We start from the raw sequence: 18,280 nt of genomic DNA on the forward strand, positions 1-18,280 counted from the left end.
TACTGGCCATTTGAAGGCGGGGTATGTTTCATACTCAAGATGGAGTATCAAGTGGCGGGGGAGGATATCTCCCCGGAAGAGGTTACCCAAGATCAAGGCTGGCAGTCTGCGGGGGCCAGAAGAGTTACGTATTTCGCTAGAATAGCAGCTTGGGCTTGTTGGTTTTCCATCCTGCTAGTAACAGCGCAACTATAGACAAGGGACGAGACAGGAAGACACCACAAGCGCTGACTTTCAACAACGCTGTTGAAAGTCAGCGCTTGTGGTGTCTTCCTGTCTCGTCCCTTGTCTATAGTTGCGCTGTTACTAGCAGAAGAGTTAGCGCTAAAACCGCACGCCTGACACTAATGCGCTATCGCCCCAGCCGGGAGCGCGTCGTGGCAAATCAGGTGGAGCTGCGCTAAAATCCAAAGTGATACGAGCGGGACGAATGCCCTTACTTCCGCGAGACGTTATCAAGATTGCGATCAGGCCGTGAAGTGGACACAATATCTCCAAGATTGGCGTGGTAACAGTGGCTGACGCAATACTCGCCGCCGCTGGCATCAGGGAGGAAGATCTATGCCAAGATACTCTATGCCCGAATATACAGCAAAATATTATGTTTGCCAGTACTCCCAAGCGTGAGAATGTAAACCGCTACGTCCGGATGAGGCAGATGCTCATTTCGGGCAAGGTATATGAGCTCAGTGCCTACGAGACGTCCCCACAATCCACGTGCAAGGGAGTGATCCGCAACATCCCTCTTCAAGACGGCCCTGACATCATCAATGCCAATATTGTCCACGCCAATAATCCACTCGCCTTAGCAGCGAAGAGAATAGCTCAAACCGGCACGGTCATCGTCGCGTTCGACGGGCATTGTGTACCGAACTTTGTCAGGCATGGACCGTTACTTATGCAGTGCTCACTCTACCACAAGCAAATCGACATGTGCTATACGTGCGGCCGCCTCAGTCATCGCACCGACTTGTGTCCCAATACAGGTGACGCTATTTGCCGTGGCTGTGGTGCCTCTAGTCCCGATGAGCAGCATCAGTGTACCCCCAAGTGTAAACTCTGTGGCGGCCAGCATCTCACGGCTAATAAAAACTATGCTCAAACATGAAAAATCCCATACGTCGTGCGTCGTCGCAGTGAGCGCGCCAAGATGGCCGGTGCCACGTCACCATCCCCTCAGCGGCGCTCGGACACTGCAGAACTCATCCAGGCTTCGTCCACTCCTGGTGCTCTGCGCAGAGGACGCTCCCGCTCCAGGGGCCACTAGAGAGTCCGTTCCGCATCCAGGGGCAGCTCCGCCACCAGGGCACGTTCCGGCTCCCGCCGTGGGTGCAGAGGGCGGGTGTGTTCCCGGGGGCGCTCCGGTTCTAGGCCTCGCTCCAGCTCCAGGTGGGGCGCAACACGTCGAGGCGGACCAGGTCCCCCTCTCACACGCCCACCACCCTTAGAAGCAAGTTCACGCTCTCCTGGGCCGACAAGGTTCGAGGGGGACGTGAGGGTCCAAGAGGTGACGACCCGCCTCGCGATTCGCACCACACACACGAGCTCGAAGAGTTGCGACGAGTTAACGAGCAGTTGAGGAAAGAAAACGCGCACGTTAAACAAGAAATGCGCAGGCTAGCTGCGGAGATGGCGGAGAATAGGAAGCTCGCGCTTTCACCCTCCTCGCCGCAACCCGCTTTGGCCCCGGTCGCCATGGATACGTCCGAGACATCCCACGCGGCGCGCGCGCCCAAGCGTCCAGCGGTAGAGAACAGAGAGGAAGACGAGACTCTAAAATTGCTCTCAGAACTCAAGAATGCCTTCGCCAGTATGCAGCTAGCTTAGCAAAGATCCAGGAAGCTATAACGCACCCAAAAATGGGCTTAGGTGCACTCAGTGAACGGATAAGTAAACTGGAGGAGGTCGATGCCAGGAGAGAACCCAGCCCCGCTCCTTCGCAGGTCGCAGCATGACGTCATGTACTAGCACCACCAACGGAGGGCGCGATTCTCAGGGCCGTTCAAGCCTCCTCTCAGCCTAGCCATGGATAGTGCGGACGAGAACTTTAGTATTTGGCAATAGAACTGCAGAGGGTTTCCCAACAAGAAGCCGCTTCTGCAGCAATATTTACGAACTCTCACGGTTAAGCACCAAATCATCGCTATTCAGGAAGTTGCCGCTAGTACTCCTATCAAACTCGCAGGTTATGTGGTAGTATCCTCACATTCAAGAGGTAGGGGAGTTGGCACCCTTGTCAACAAAAGGTACAATTGCCTCTCTCGCGACCTTGGCGCAGTTGGTGATGGCACCGAGTACGTCATGACTGAAATCCTCATGAACCCACGCAGAAAGGGCCTCAGAAGAAACAGCCTCTTTATCTTCAACGTATACTGCAGCCCCAGCTACCACAGGGCGAGGGCGAACTCTCACCTCAAGAGGGCGGTCAGCCTGGCTGGTGGGCACCCCCTTGTCGTCGTCGGGGATTTCAATGCTCCACATAGGGTGTAGGCGTACACCGATGACACGCCCAAGGGACGCTAACTGCGACAGACTGCGATGGAACTGGACTTGAAACTTATCACCGATATGGACTTCCCCAATAGGAGAGGCAACTCCGCATGCCGGGACACAACGTCAGACCTATCTTTTGTCAAGAACGTAGGGGAGGTCAAGTGGGTCAACACGGCTCTAGACCTCGGAAGTGACCACTACGTCATTGAAGTCTTCCTCCCGATTGCACGCTATAAGACGAGGAAATTCAAGCTGATCGACTGGGACGTTTTCCGCAAGATCAGAGCCGAGCGCGCACCGATGGCCGAGACAGATTTTGAAGGTTGGTGCAAAGGGATAAGGGATGACGCCGCGGCCGCAACCAAGGTGGTCGTCACTGAGCTCGACGTTGACAAGATAGATAGCAGGTTGGCGCACCTGCTGGAAGCCAAGCAAGCCCTCCTCACGAGATAGAAGGGGCAAAAGCATAACAGGAGGCTCCGCAAGAAGGTTTCGGAGGTTAACAGGAAGATCGAACAGCACTGCCAGAACCTCTGTAAGCAACAATGGGATGAGCTCTACGAATCCGTCGAAGGTCAGCTCAGATCAGGCAAGAGCTGTGGTCTACTCAAACACCTTCTCGATGAGGGAAGCACCAGGTCCAGCCAGAGACGATCCCTCGCACGAGCCATCCACCTCGCTACGCACTCTACCCCGGACGAGTTGATTGTCGACAGGCTCATAGACAAGTACCTACCGTTCACTGATAGCTCTGCCCCTACCCAGTTCTCGGACTACGCGGGGTGTGTGGCGCTGGAGCTAGACCAGGACTTTTCTACGGCCGAGATACGAGATGTCCCCTTCTCCCTCAACGTCAAATCTTCCCCTGGCCCGGATGGCGTCACTAACAGGATGCTCAGGAACCTCGATCGTGATCTTCCGGATCACGAACTTCCTCCCTGAAAGAATTAATGAAGTCTGGCCCAGTGGACAGTTCCGCACACAATGGAAGACGGCCTGCACGGTACTCATCACGAAATACGGTAAAGCACTAGGAATCGACAATCTAAGACCAATTTCCCTGATGTCCTGTGTGAGTAAGGTCGTAGAGCATGCCCTGCTCAACCGGCTCAAGGGGCACATCGAAAGCAATGACATGTACAGTCGCGGACAGAATAAAATGGGCCGCGGGATTTCCGAAAACGTTCAATTCCCGAGCAGCCTGTAGCAGTAACCAGTAAAACTGCCCACGACAACGTTGTTAGCATATTCTAGTCGAGATCCAAAATGCAAAAACCAGATTGCGTTGTGATGTTGCGGAGATATTCAGCTCTTTCTTAGATTTCATGGTCCATAATATTCTGTCCGCGACTGTACGTCCACAATATGATGGGTTTCAGAGCCGACCTCTTGACACAGGGCGCCATGAAGGTCATAAAGCATCAGATCATCAACCGGACCACGGGAGATACCAAAGCCATCCTTGTATTACACCTACAGAAGGCCTTCGACAATATCTCACACGAGTTCATTCTCCCGTCTTTTGCCGGCCTCGAGCTCGGTAAGAGGGCCTACGACTTCGTCCGATCCTTCCTTAGCCAGAGAACTGCCAATCTCAAGATCAAAGAATACCTTTCGCAAGAGATCACCCTCGCTTCACGCGGCACGCCTCAGGGATCAGTCACCTCACCAACATTATTTAACATCGCAATGGTCGGGCTTTCTAAGGACCTCGCGAAGATTCAAGGAATCAACCCCACCATCTATGCAGATGACATTACCATCTGGTGCGTCGGCGGGAGCGACGGCCACGTTGAAGCCGCCATGCAGAGCGCCATCGATGCGACCGAGCGCTTCCTCCGCCCCACTGGGTTCAGATGTTCTCCATCAAAATCTGAGCTACTTCTCTACAAGAAAAGACCCAGAGGCGGCGGCCATCGTGATTGGAAACGGCCATCCAAAAGCGAAATACGCCTTTTCACTGGTGACGGTTCTCCGGTGCCTAGAGTGGACTCGCTCCGAATATTGGGGATGTATATCGATTCTAATGGTTCCAATGGAAACGCACTCAGAAAGATCACGGCCAAGACGGAGACTGCACTCAGCCTCATTCGGAGGATCGCCAACAGGCACCGGGGGATCAAGGAAGACAATCTCATCCGCATTATACATGCTTTTGTTCTCTGCCACCTTTCATACTCGGCGACCATGCATAATTGGCATGTGGCTGAGAGGAACAAGCTCAATTCACTCATCAGAAAGGTTTTTAAGCTTGCCCTCAGCTTGCCTGCAAGCACCCACACCGAAAACCTGTTGAAGCTCGGAGTCCACAACATGCTCGAAGAGATTATCGAGGCACACGAGCACTCACTGCTGCTCAGGCTATCCGGCACCCCGACAGGCCGCAAGATACTCGACGAGATGGGCCTCAATCCTGTCGAGCAGTGCCCTGACACCAGACGGATTCCCAGCGACATCAGGTCTCAACTGCACATCACGCCCCTTCCCCGCAATATGCACCCCGCAAACAACGTCGGCAGACGTCGGGCCGGGGGTACAGCTCTACTTGAGCATGTCCGCAATAACCACATTGAGGCAAGCTTCGTGGATGCCGCGGCATATGTACAACCAGAGGCATTCGCCGTCTCCATTGTAGACTCTGATTCAAGGCTCACTTGCTGCGCTATGGTACGCACTTCGAGGCCCGTGGTAGCCGAACAGGTTGCAATCGAGCTGGCTGTGCCCGATGGTCGCAGAGAGGCAATATATAGCGATTCCAAGGCAGCCATTAAGGCCTACCAAACCGCTATGGTCTCGCCCCAGGCCCTCCGCATTCTGCAAAGCGCCAAACGTATCTCTCCGCATTCTCTCATTTCGTTTCCCGCTCACTTGGGGTCGACTGAGGGTTGTCCCTCTACCCCTAACGAGCGCGCACACGAGGCCGTGCGAGGACTCACTGACCGCGCCGCCTCAGCAGTCCCCCAGCCCCACGGGGAACCCTTGCTTACGTTTAATGAAATCACCACACACTACTATCTCTCAAGACGGGTATTATCCCTTCCGCACCTCGCCTTATGAAGGGTGCGGGTGGTTACCCTGCGACTTTTACAAGCCCGTGCCTACCCTAACCTCATGGTTTTTCATGCCATATACCCTGAAAGATATACCAGTGCGGACTGCTCTGCCTGTGCACTAAGGGCAGCATTGGACCATGTGTTGTGGGAGTGTGAAGCCATCGGCTCCTCCTTCAGCGAGGATAGGTGGGCTGCGCTCTTGGGCAGCGCCGAACTCAACGACCAAATCCTCGCCGTCCAGAGTGCCCGCAATCAAGCCGTCAAGATCGGCTTGGCGGTCCTTACGTGGGACTAGCCGGGTGGCGCGGGGTCTCCCCTGCGTCTTCTCTGGACCGAAATAAAGTTACTTCACTCACTCAGATAGCTTAACGTGTGCGCGTGCTTGATGAAATTTATCATGAGATGCATGCGTAGTCGTTATTTGAACAGCGGATAAAATGCGTTCAGCGCGGGATTTCGCGAGGGAGTTACGTTCTTGATACTGTCCCAAGCTTTGAAGCTCAGCCTCATCATTATCATGGGTAACATGCTCTTCTACTTGGTTATCAATGTCCGTAAGCTTAGCTTCCTTTATCTTCATTAGGTTAAAGTGGTCGGTCAGCTCAGCAGACGGGGTTGGTTGTCATGCCGTTGATGATCTGGTGACTGCCGCTCGAGGGCAGCACGTTGCCGTTGTAATATTTCACGTGGTCACGTGATCACGTGAGGCCTCGGGATGACGTGGACCATTCTTAGTTCTGTCCCAGCGTCATCGCGTTGATCACGTCAGTCGGTCATCCTCTTCTGGGAGCTTGCTTCACCGTCAGGGATCGTAAACTGTAAATTTGAAATCCTGGTGGCGCCACCATAGTGTTGAAAACCGAGAAGTGGAGTCGTAGAAAACGTCTTGTTTATTCGACGCTTTCAAAAACAATTTTAAAAATGCTGGTACGAGATCGTGTCCACGCCCGCTTCTAACTTCGTCTTCTCTTCTTTTTCGGAGCATAACATTTCTTAGATGGTGTACACGAACCTCTATTTGCATTTCGTAAGTCATGCTTTGAATTATTAACGGAAAGATTGCAGAGTTCGGTAGACTAGGGTCGGCAATCTAGAGTAATCGTCTCTACTAAAAAAATAATCTGAGTGTCCTTTCTCTGTGTCTCTAAGCTATTCGCTCATGCCATGTGTCTATCGGTTTTCGCTCAAAAGCGGAAAGAAAACTGTCGTTCCAATTATGCCATGGGTCACGGCGTTGGCTTGCAATTGGCCCGTCGCACAATTTTCTCGCATTGCCAGGTAAAAAATGGCGCGTGTGACACACTTTCTTGTCCAACGACATCCAGTGGGTTTGCGCACATACGTATTCATAAAATCTGAGCTACAAGTTGGCTGCATTGCACGCCCTACCGAAACTATGAGGCTTAACTTCTTCTGGATGTGGTTTCTGTGCTTTTAGCGAGTCTCAAGCTACTTGGAGAATCAGTCGTTGTTGCTCATGCTGCGTGGTCTGCTACTGCAACAGTGGTAGCAACAAGGCATTGTCCTTGTGGTCAGCCTCGTTCTTGGAATCTATCCCTGAATGTCCCAGAAACATATTCTCAATTTCAGACATAGAAACATCGTTGCGCACCGCACCTTTCTCGACGAGGGCCGCTTCCACTCAGTTGACTATTCCCAGTGATGATGTCAAGCAGTTCCGATAAATTCGCTGATTCCTGAAGAAGCACTAGGTCTTCGCCATCAAGCTGGTAGGTCTTTATGGTTGCCTGCCCATCTGCTCTCCTTACGAACATTTCTTCAAAAGCAACATGGCCAGCTGCACCAAATATAATATACGAGCTAAAACGCACATTTATTTACAGGAATCCACGGTGTCCTCTCCCTTCTCTTCTCCCTCTTCCCGTTCGTCCTGTGTCTTCAGTCCTCTTCGCTAGAACATTGGCTAGCCCGGATCACCAAGAAATCACTAGTCGCTCACTGCAACACAGTACGTAACGGAAGCTCATGAGCTAGCTGCCACTATAGCAGTGACGGAGGTCTTCAGGACCTGGCGCTTGCTCAACATACTCTGCGATTCACAAGCGGCCTGCCCAAACTTTCTGAATGGCAGAGTAAAATGCCCCGTTCTAGCAGAGGGATCAGAAAGCTATACCAGCGCCCCCATAAATTTCTAACTGTGGCAGAGGCACTCCACTTGAGACAACTACAAGCTAGCACCTTTCGCAACCTATACATACTTAACAAAATGCACATTACAGAATATGCCGACAATGCAGAAATGCCCCTGCTGCCACATGAAACCGACCCTCTATCACGTTACACGGAAATGCCGGAAACCAAATGCGATTCCAATATTTGCAAACCCAAGCGCGGAGCGATAACAGGCACTGCTGGCCATCGCCGCGAAGACCAAATCGGTCTAGTGCAGAGAGCTCGCAGAGCGGCTGAGGCCAACGGCGCCCTGGAGAAAGGAAACCAACCCTGCTGAGCCCAGCTGGGAACAGAAGCATCAAGACAGAAGATCCCGGCGGGCAGCGATGCAACACCTCTGTATATTGAGCGAAATAAGGTTTTACAACAACAAGGCTTCCAAAAAAGAACAGAAGGGGGGGGGGGCAATGAACCCCCCGACGAGGCAAGGCGGTGTGATGGATGGTCGCTACAATGTGCCGCCAACAGCGCCTCTAAATTTCCGCTGAGAGAAGAAACATAACATTGAAGCCAGTTGACGTAAAGCCGTATAAGTGGTGTGAGGATTTGGGGGGGGGGGGGGTAATCCCATCGCTCGTAATCAGATGTCAAGATTGGAGTCAGGCATGAAGTAGATGGGAGCTGGCCCATGCCATCGTCCAACTTATCCACACTGAGGACGTTGTTGAAGGGAAGTACTGCTTCTCATCGAGAACGAGGAATATGGGTTTATTTACAGTATCTACATCAGGACGTTGCAGTTCATCCGTCTAGCATGACTGCGAGAGAAAGTACACTGAGCAGCCGCACAACAGTGGGTTATAAACACTCGGTCCTCCCTCGATCCCAAGGTGAGAGGTAAACGTTCAACTAGGCACCCTAGACGACCTGACCAGGCACTGTAGGCGAGCCGACCTGCACCGCAGGCGAGACGGGTAGGAACCGTAGGCGGGAGGGCTTAGACACACACATTTCCGCACAGGTTCGTGGTCCCCAACCGAGATCAGATGGTCTTCGCAGAACTCGGGGCTTACATCAATAAAGACGCATTTTATTCCCAGAGCTGACCCCCGCAGCGTGCCCGCCGTTTGCCCATTGCCTTGCGTCTTGAACAGCGCGTGGGAAGGGGCCTCGAACTACGTTCTCTCGGGGACTCCCTCGTTCACAGCAGACCAGGTTGGCGCTGGTGGGTTCGGGCACAAAGCCTGCTTCGTCCCACTCATCTTGGCTCCAGCGACGGAGAGTCGAGGACGCGCGTATTCTCCACGCACAGTCGACTTAGTAACGCCGTGGCTAGAGGTTTGCGGTGGCATTCCAGGAAAACTTGACGCCCGCTGTCGCAACTGGCTGGCAAAACTTGCACGTCAACGGGCCGTTCTTAACAGTGGGGCAACATAATTGACGCCTTTCCCCTCTCCTTCCGGACGAAGGACACTGAGAGGGGATGACAAAAATAAAGGCTGCACACGTAGTAGCTGGCTTCATACAAGGCAGTTTTGTTAAATTAATTTTCTAATATATTCTCTTTAGGCACAATACGTGACGTAAGGCATTCGAGGCTTCAAAGCAGCGTGGTTCAGGGCGTCTTTCAGTTTGTGTATGGGCACGTGAAGCCACTAGAACTCTAACAGTACAGTTTTTCCTGATACGTTCTAGCGGCCACCTCGGATATATTTATCACGCGTCGTAGCCCCGAGGAGCTCTCCACGCTGCACAGCAGGACAGGCTTCGCCTGCGTGCCATCGCTGTCAGTGCTTCGACGCTCACGCGAAGCTGTGATCATTAAAACACTGTGCACACGTGTTAACATGTACTTATGAATGGCCAACGAAGCTGGTACTGCTCCTAAGAATGCATGTTTCACTTTGTTGCTATGACAAAATTCTTCACACGTGAGAGACACCAGCTTTATTGTTGCGACAAACTCGTGATTTGGCAATAATTAAGCATCCTTTTTCTTCTACGATATATTTATTGGCGTATGAAAAATGAATGCATCCTTTTTCAGTCCGCTCTCGTCGTGTCTGGTTTGCTGGTATGCTACATCTTGTATACCGTTTGTATTAGCTAATGTTGGGGAATCTGTTCAAAGAAATTATATTTACGGAAAAAAAAACAGAGTGGAAGATACGAATATATAACCTACCCCTACTGCCAAAACCAACGTCTTCCAGTGTGAAGCCAACGTGTTTTTGGGCACTGGGTCGCGCTGGGTGCGCTGGCGCTCGCTGGCACTCACTGGGACGCCAGTGAGAACGCTGAATAAGAGCTGGGTCACACTGGAAGAGAAGCTGGTTCCACTGCCATGACGGTGGCGCGCACTGGTTTGTGCTGTACAGGCGCTGGTTCTCGCTGCACTTCGCTGGTTCGCACTGGAAACTGCGCTGGTTGTGTTTGTGCCGCGCTGGTTCCAGTGCGCAAGGACGAGCGCTGCTGAATATTAAATGCTTTTTACAATTTCAACGCTTGATACTAGTCTCTAGTCCCAAATAACGCTATATCTAGTGGTCATAAAACCCTATTTCGTGCCGCAGCTTGGAATAAAGGTGCGTGAGATGCCCTGTTTATTTATGGACATTTGACAGTGAAGATAACTTTCGTTTTTTTTTCATTTTTCCTTTTGACTTGGCGGATAGCTAAAATCTTGAATGAAACCACACAAATGCAGAGCACACCACGTTTTTTAATAGTTCGCAAGCAACATATGACTGGGAGTTGTCGCCATTGTCGCAGTGTTGTGGAGTGGAAATGAAATGCCGAAGTCGTTCAGACGCGCGCGAACGGACTCCGAGTTCGAAGCCTATTGCTGACTGATATTATTGCAGCGATAACAAAGCTGAGGTGATTAGTGCACTTCCACTTTTCTTATTGTATTAAAAAAAGTTCTGAGGCTCAAATACACATATTGTAGCTTCCACCAGCTACCCGCGCCGAGATGGGTCCTCACCGAAGCTTAGGCAAAGCGTATCCACCGAGTCCGTCTTCACACTATCGGCGCGCCTCGGCTCAGGAATCAAAAAGTCTAACAAAGATAAATCACTCTATGTTTCAGCTTTCGCATCGGTGTTATTAAATAAACAATTTTTTCATGTGTATAGTGGCAGCACAAGAAGCGATGACCGCCGATGTGACGCGTCATAAAAACATGTATATGAGCTATCGCCGAAGGCTCCCAGCACTAGCCTGCGCTTTTCTGACGAAGATATATGACGAGACAGACGTGTTGACTGAAAGGCATCACTGAACTAAGAAAATGTTGCATATCCATTGCGGGAAAAACAGGAAACGGCTATCGAAATCGCCAGTAACAGCCCATAGAGCGTCACGGGTCCGCGTTTCATTTAGGACTTTTTTTCGAAGTTAAAATACCAATCGCAAGTTAAAATAAATGTGGTGGCCCTTCCGAGCATGCTGCTGAATACGGAGAGCAATTCTTTGTTTGTCATACAGGCATGAGTTTCAGTGTCTGGGCGATAGCGCATCTACCATGTCGGCATCAGACGTAGCTCTGCGAAACTAAAACTGCTTCTCGATTTTGACATGACAAATTATCCGTTTATGTTCGTCTGCTGGTGTCTGCTGGAGGAAGAAGAAGAAGCCGTGTGGAACGGCTGTGCTCGAAAATACTCTCTGCTGGAAAAAGCGTATCGGCCCCAGGCCAAGGATCGTCGACCCCGTTTTTGAACGAAGATGCAAGCTACAAAGTTGTCCTCCCGCGTCTTCCAACCGCTAACGATGTTTTGAATTCTGTTTTTCTTCATGCGTACTTGAGTGGCAGAGCATACCCTGCTCCCGACTTCCGAGACGCTCTGCTTGATGTAGTGAATACTTCAGATATTGTAGGTGTCGGACAGGACCAAATGAGTCTTGTGTGGATGGTTACTTGCGCTAGTAGTGCGGCAAAACAGACTCTCGTCGCCTGTGGTGAGCTCCGTGCCAATGGGTTGAAGTGCATGGTGATAGATTCGGAGACTAAAAACATCAAGCTTCAGGCAAAAACATCCTGCACTGGCATGGAACAGTGGGTGACAACTGTCCAAACAGTGGTGTCAAATGGACATTATGTCCATTTATGGACACCAGTGCCTCGTACTTATCGCCGGTAGGTCTCCGCTGCGCCTTCGTTGCAAGCGTGTGGGACACGTTTGACGACAATGCAGAACACCGAGATGCTTACAGTGCCACCGATTTGGTCACTCAGCGGACGCCTGCGTGTCCACCTACGCCAATAAGCTTCGTTCTGGGCAATATAGCGCAGACGAGCCAAAACTGGACCATCTCATGGATTCTACAGAGGTAGTAGATGCCACTGGAGAGACTACAGGTGACATTAGGGACAAATACCACGAGTCCTTGAAGCCAATGCCAAGCAGTCACAACCGCTGAAGTAATACTAGCGAAGCTACCGGCGAAGATGACTCAGTTTGCTCACCTGGCGTAGCAAGCCTTAAAGAAAAGCCCCCTGATGACAGGGAAGAAGAGGAAGAGGCAATGGACATAAGTCAGGCAAGGAAACGTCCTGCACCATGGAACGACGAAGCAACAGAAAGTGCACTAGAAAGTGTCGCCTAGTGCTCAGCGAACTCCCTCTCCTGGTGATAATGTGCCGCGCCGGTTTTATCAGCGTAGTCAGGAGAGTGCCACAAAGAAGTCCAAAGGGAGCAAGACCACAGATTTACCTGTGGCCACGGGCGATGAAACACAAAAGCTTTAGGTGAGCAAAATGGCTACCGCCTTCACCCTCCCCTTATGTGTACCGACACTTAACGTACGTGGGCTGAGGAATATAAGACGTCAGCAGCAGTCACTACACATGCTTAGGCAGCATGAAGTTGATGTTGGTGCAGTGCAAGAGACAAATATATCGTCTTCTCGTGATGTCAACCTTGCGCTGCAAACTTTTCAACCTGATTACGAGGTGTGTATTAGCCAAGCATGCGGTACTTCCGCCGGATGCTTTTTGTTAGTCAGAAAGCAGGTAAATCATTCTTCATTGTCGCTGTGTGTTGATGGGGAAGGCCGCTTTATATGCTCTCACCTTTCTTTTCATTCCCGTAATTGGCGATTTATTTGCGTTTATGCTCCCTCAAAAGTGACTGAAATGAAGGATTTCTTCCTCTCACTTGCTCTGCTCCTAGATGCTGACAGAGATTTGGTACTGTTGGTACCAATTTGGTACTTCAACTGTGTTTGTGATTCCAGAGACCACTCATACCTGACTAATCGTTATGATGCAAACGCTACTTTCCTGCATCAGTTAACTGAAGATCACAATCTAATAGACGTGGACGCCTACACACCATCTTGGGTGCGGTTCACGCACTTTCAAGGCGTCTCCCATGCTCGACTTGATCATGTGTATGTTTTGTATGTTTTGTGTGTGTGTGAATCTCTGGTCCAGCATTTACAACTACGCCGTGAAGCCTGTATTTTTCACAGACCACTGTTTAGTAGCTGTTTCATGGGGTCCCCGAAAATTTTGCAGGTTTGCTCCAAACTGGGAACTGTGGAAACTTAATACAAAACTTTTGCGAGAGGAACGTTTTGAAAACAAAGTGAAAGAATTATGGCTAGAAATAACACAGTGTCAACAGCTTCCTTTGTTCGCTCAACAGGGAATGTTCAAAAATAGAGTAAAAAATGAGGTGATTGCCATTTCATGTGAGCTGTCTCAAAGAAAGAAAGCTGAAAACCATTACCTTCATGATCTACTTCACAAGCTACACGCTTTCGAGAGCCAGGAACCAGGGTTGTATAGCGATGAAATAAACACAGTTCGCGTACAAATACAGAAATATGAGATGGAAGTGTACAAAGGAGCAATGGTACGTTCACGCACAACTCGCTTCACAGAGGAGCAGCCTACAAAAAGGGCTCTCGGCGATGAAAAGCGATACGCACTTTCCAAGCAAATATTGGAAATTGAGTCTGGTGGGTCTATATACACAGACACGTCCTAAATAATAAGCCCATTTGAAGTTCACTATAAAGATCTTTTCGCTGTAGTTAAGCCTCAGAATGACTACGAAGAAAACGCTGATCTGTTTATTTCGCTTATGCCACACTTAGAAGAAGATGATCGACTCTGTGTTGATGGGCCAATAACTCGAGAAGAAATTAATTTTGCCGTCGAAACGCTGCAGAAGAACAAGACGCCTGGTCCTGATGGCCTTAGTGCTGAATTTTATATAAAATTTCAGGGATTCCTGTGTCCTTTTCTGGAGCAGCTTTCAATATGGTGAGCTTCATCTATCTTTCTAACAGGGCCACACAACCGTTATACCAAAAAGCACTGAGGATGAAAGAATAAAGAGAGTAAACGGATATAGGCCGATATCGTTATGTAACTTAGATTACAAAATATTTGCAAAAATACTGACAAATAGATTGCAGACAGTCATTACTAAATTAGTAGGTGATCATCAAACATGCGGAATTCGAGGCCGCTCGTTCAGTCCTTGAGGCCGCACGTTCAGTCCTTGAGTGCATAGAGGGCAGTACGGATCAAGTAGCTCTTCTCCAGATTGACGTCGCCAAAGCCTTTCATAAGGTTCAACACGAATTTTTGTTCCAACTACTGCGACATCTTCAGTTAGGGGATGTATTATAGAATGGTATAACACTTTGTTATAAACATTGCACTACAAAGTTAAGTGTGAACCGTACCCTCTCAGATATAATGCAAATACAGTCATCCATTCGTCAAGGTTGTCCTCTCTCGCCTTTACTCTTCGCCATATACTTAAAACCACTTTGCTTAAGCGTGCTTTGCGACTCGAGCATTAAAGGATACATGTATGCCGATGAAGAAATTAAAGTGCTAGCTTATGCAGATGACATTGCCTTCTTTTGCGTCGATAATCCAAGCATTACCAAGGCAATAAACGCTACCCTGCGCTTCTGTGAGACTGCAGGAGCTACTGTATACTTTGACAAAAGCAGAGGCTTTTGGCTAGGCATGTGGGCGCTCACTCTGTGTATTCGCGAATATTCATTGGAATCAGTCTCCGTTGCGATATCTTGGAGTACCTCTCGATAACTTCCGTAATACTGGACCTCATTGGACGTCCACGATAACCACTATCCACCGAAAGGTGACAACCTGGCAAGGACGTGATCTCTCTGTTTTTGCGAGAGCTAGGGCATGCAATACATTTCTCGCTTCTAAGCTTCTTTATGTTTGGCAGGTCTTGCACTGCTCACGTGTCCATGCCCAGGCATTTCATAGAATATTTGTATGTTTTATTTGGCTTTCATCATGGGAAGCTATGAGAAGGGAGAACCTTTTTCTCCCGCTTGAAAAGGGAGGCCTGGGTATGGTGCATTTGTTTGTGCCACAACTGGTCATGCGCTTATTTTACCTTAAAAATGTCCGTCATCCATTCCTCCTCGCAGTTAATCGAACACGTCTTGCGTCACACCTCCCTTTTCTTTTTGTCACGACAAACTTTGCTCAAGAACTACCGTTATAGGGCTTCTTAAAGGAACTTGTCGACACTATTTCATTCTTAAAAGCCAGATTCACTCTTCAATATTTGTTAACCGTTAATCTCACGTCGCTAAATGTAGCGCTTATAGATAACCTTTTCCTTGAACCTCTGTACCGAAAGCCGTATCTGTCTCTATTAGGTCAAGATGTTCTTTGCCGTGTCCGAAGAATGTGCATTACGCCAGCAGCGAAAACGTTTTACTTTAAGCTGCACACCTCCACACTGCCATTTAAAACGTGGCTTCAGGAAAAAGGACTGTATGTACCCTGGGATACAAATTGTAGGCTTTGCAATCAACCCGAGACAATAGAACATTGCTTTATACTTTGTCGTGACGCATTTCTTTTTGGGACATTTCACAAAGAACTATCAAAAAGGACTTTCCTCTCACATGTTATGGCATCCGGTTCCTTCCTTTCGAAAAGACAGCCAGTAATACACCATGTGATTTGCTTATGGTATTAGGACTTTATTCATTATGGAGAAGTCGAAGGATCGACAGACATACCGAGCCACCTCGCTCGACAAGGTCTATCTTCCGAGAACCGACTGCTCAAGTCCGTAGTGTGGTGGCTACATATGATCCCGTCCCTGAATGTATTTCGCGTCTGGACGCTTGTGTTTGTTTGCCAGAATTTTTGAACTGTCATTGGACTGTATACTATCTGTGAATTTGTTTCTATTGTATGTTCGTATGTAATGTAACTGCATTGGTTTGACAGTACCGATAATTCCATGCAATAAAGAAAAAAAAAGCTGGTGTGGCGTAGCGGTAAACTGCCCGGCTTAGGATCTGTAGTTCGGACGATTGATTCCTGGTCGGAGCATTTTTTTTTATTGCACTAAAACGCTCTTTGTTGCTTTCTGTATTTAAAAAATATATGCGGCGTCCAGACACCGCATATTTAACGCGCTAGAGCTGTTTTTCGCGCGAGTAGCCAGTGCCTCCCAGTGAGTTGCGCCTGCCCAGCGCCCCAGCATCCAGCGCGCGGCACTGGGCCAATAATCCGGCGCACTGGGTCCCACTGGCACTGGGTTTTGCAATAGGGATGGTTTTCGGTTGTCAATGGTCTGACGACCGATCACCGTAGGTGTTGACATCTTATCTTGCACCCTTCTTAAATATGTTTTTTTTTCGTTGAACAGCTTGGTTAAGGTTGGCTGGGACATCATATTGCATATGTTGACATCATAGTGTATAGGTGAGGGAAGTTTCTGGATGCCAGATTATGCTCATGCACAGTCCAAACCAACATCAACCTCGCCTATTATGGTTCATATAGCCTTCCTTATGTCACTGGTACAAACATTCACGCTTAACAAAAAATACAGCTGCAGGTTGCTTTGTTTTGTTCAGATGCACGTGTTCTGCAAAATAGCTTCTAGCATGCATCTCAATGCGGCATCACAAACGCTGACCAAGTCACCAAACATCCGCTGTGGCTGCGAAAGGCTTCTACCACAAATATTGGAAATGTGGCATCCAAAATGCACTGCTCAGATGATGATGCCCTCTCTAGGGGACTGTGGAGGCTCACCTTTATAGCTCTCGGTATTTGTTTTCATCTAACGCGAAGTTTATAGGTTTTTGATCATTTCATATATTGGTACAACACCAGGGCTAGCGTCGTTCTTCTTTCTATAGAAGAGAAATACAACCTACAGGAAATTTGATTGGTGGAGATAAGAGGCCCGGTGACCACTTGAGATTCTCTGGAAGGTCGCCTACAATCTCATCTTCTAAAGCTACTCAGATATGCTTCTGATCATTGGACACCATTGCAGCAATGTTAGGAGGAGGAGCTTGTATTTTCTTCGCTAAGACAAGCTGTCATTAATAACCAAGCCAGCGGCGCAATTTGCAATAGCGATGAATCACATATACACATAACCAGCAACCTTAATTCTGGAAAGTGACTAAGTGGTAGTAGTAGTAGTACTAGTAGAATAAACATTATTTAGTCCCTGTTTGTTTGCGCACAAAAAGTTTTAGGATGAATCTGTTCCAACTATGCCGACTCGCAGTTATGCTCGGAGTTATTTTGTTCGTCATGATGTTTAGGGAGGAGGGGAGTGGGAGGGCCCATCCACTACTTCTTCGGGCGGCGGCCAGGCCTTGCTCCTTGGCGGCGTCTTCGGCCATCTGGACGACCTGGAGTTGGACATCCAGGTCTGAGCTGAGCAGTGCAGTCTCCCACTGCTCTAGAGTAGTGATGGGTAGGGCAGGCAATAAGCTAGAGCATTTTTTGGTTCTTATCAGGGGACATGCCCACACGATGTGGTGAAGATTGGCTCTACGCGCCCATAATTAACAATCTGTTGAATATAGCCCGGGAGAGAGGTGACTGTACATCACTGTGTTTGGGAAAGTGTGCGTCTGTAAAAGGCGCCAGGTAACTGACTGCTTTTTATGTAAATTTTTCTGAGCAGCATGGTAATGCCCCCAGGCCTGGCAGTAAAATTGTAGAATTTTCTTGTAGGATACCATCCGGTCTCTGCCTGAGCGGCAGAGGGATTCGAACTGCTCATCGCAAGAGGTTGTCGTGCGGCCACGGATGGCCAGTTCTCGCGCCGCACTGTGAGCAGTTTTGTTTCCTTGAAAACCGCAATGTGGCGGTGCCCAAAAGAGTTGCGTTCATCGGCGCCGGGTTTCGGGTACACTGGCCAGAATATTTAGGACTTCAGACTAAATCCGCCCTTTCGCGAAATTTCTTATAGCTGTCTTTGACTCGGTGACTATGAATTTGTCTGCGGAAGCAGCGTTCGCCAAGGCGATTGCGACTTCCTTCCCGACCTCCGACGAGCTTGTGATAACTGAGCTTGCAGCGATGATTTGATTTTGCTGATCTAGTGCAGCCACTGTCATAGCATCTCGGTAACGATATTCGGCAGTGTCTACATAGGCCACGTCCTTAGAGTTTCAAAAGCGTTTTTGTAATAATAAAATAAATTATGGGGTTTTACGTGCCAAAACCACTTTTCTGATTATGAGGCACGCCGTAGTGGAGGACTCCGGAAATTTCGACCACCTGGGGTTCTTTAACGTGCACTTAAATCTAAGTACACGGGTGT

General features: G+C 49.2%; 1 protein-coding gene across 2 annotated transcripts in view; it reads left to right on the forward strand.

The window, feature by feature from the left end:
- Positions 1 to 18,280, forward strand: part of LOC135910447 (beta-hexosaminidase subunit alpha-like) — a 274,956-nt gene that overhangs the window by 38,014 nt on the left and 218,662 nt on the right. The window lies entirely within an intron of this gene.

This window comes from Dermacentor albipictus, chromosome 8, assembly GCF_038994185.2.
Source record: "Dermacentor albipictus isolate Rhodes 1998 colony chromosome 8, USDA_Dalb.pri_finalv2, whole genome shotgun sequence".
NCBI lineage: Eukaryota > Metazoa > Arthropoda > Arachnida > Ixodida > Ixodidae > Dermacentor > Dermacentor albipictus.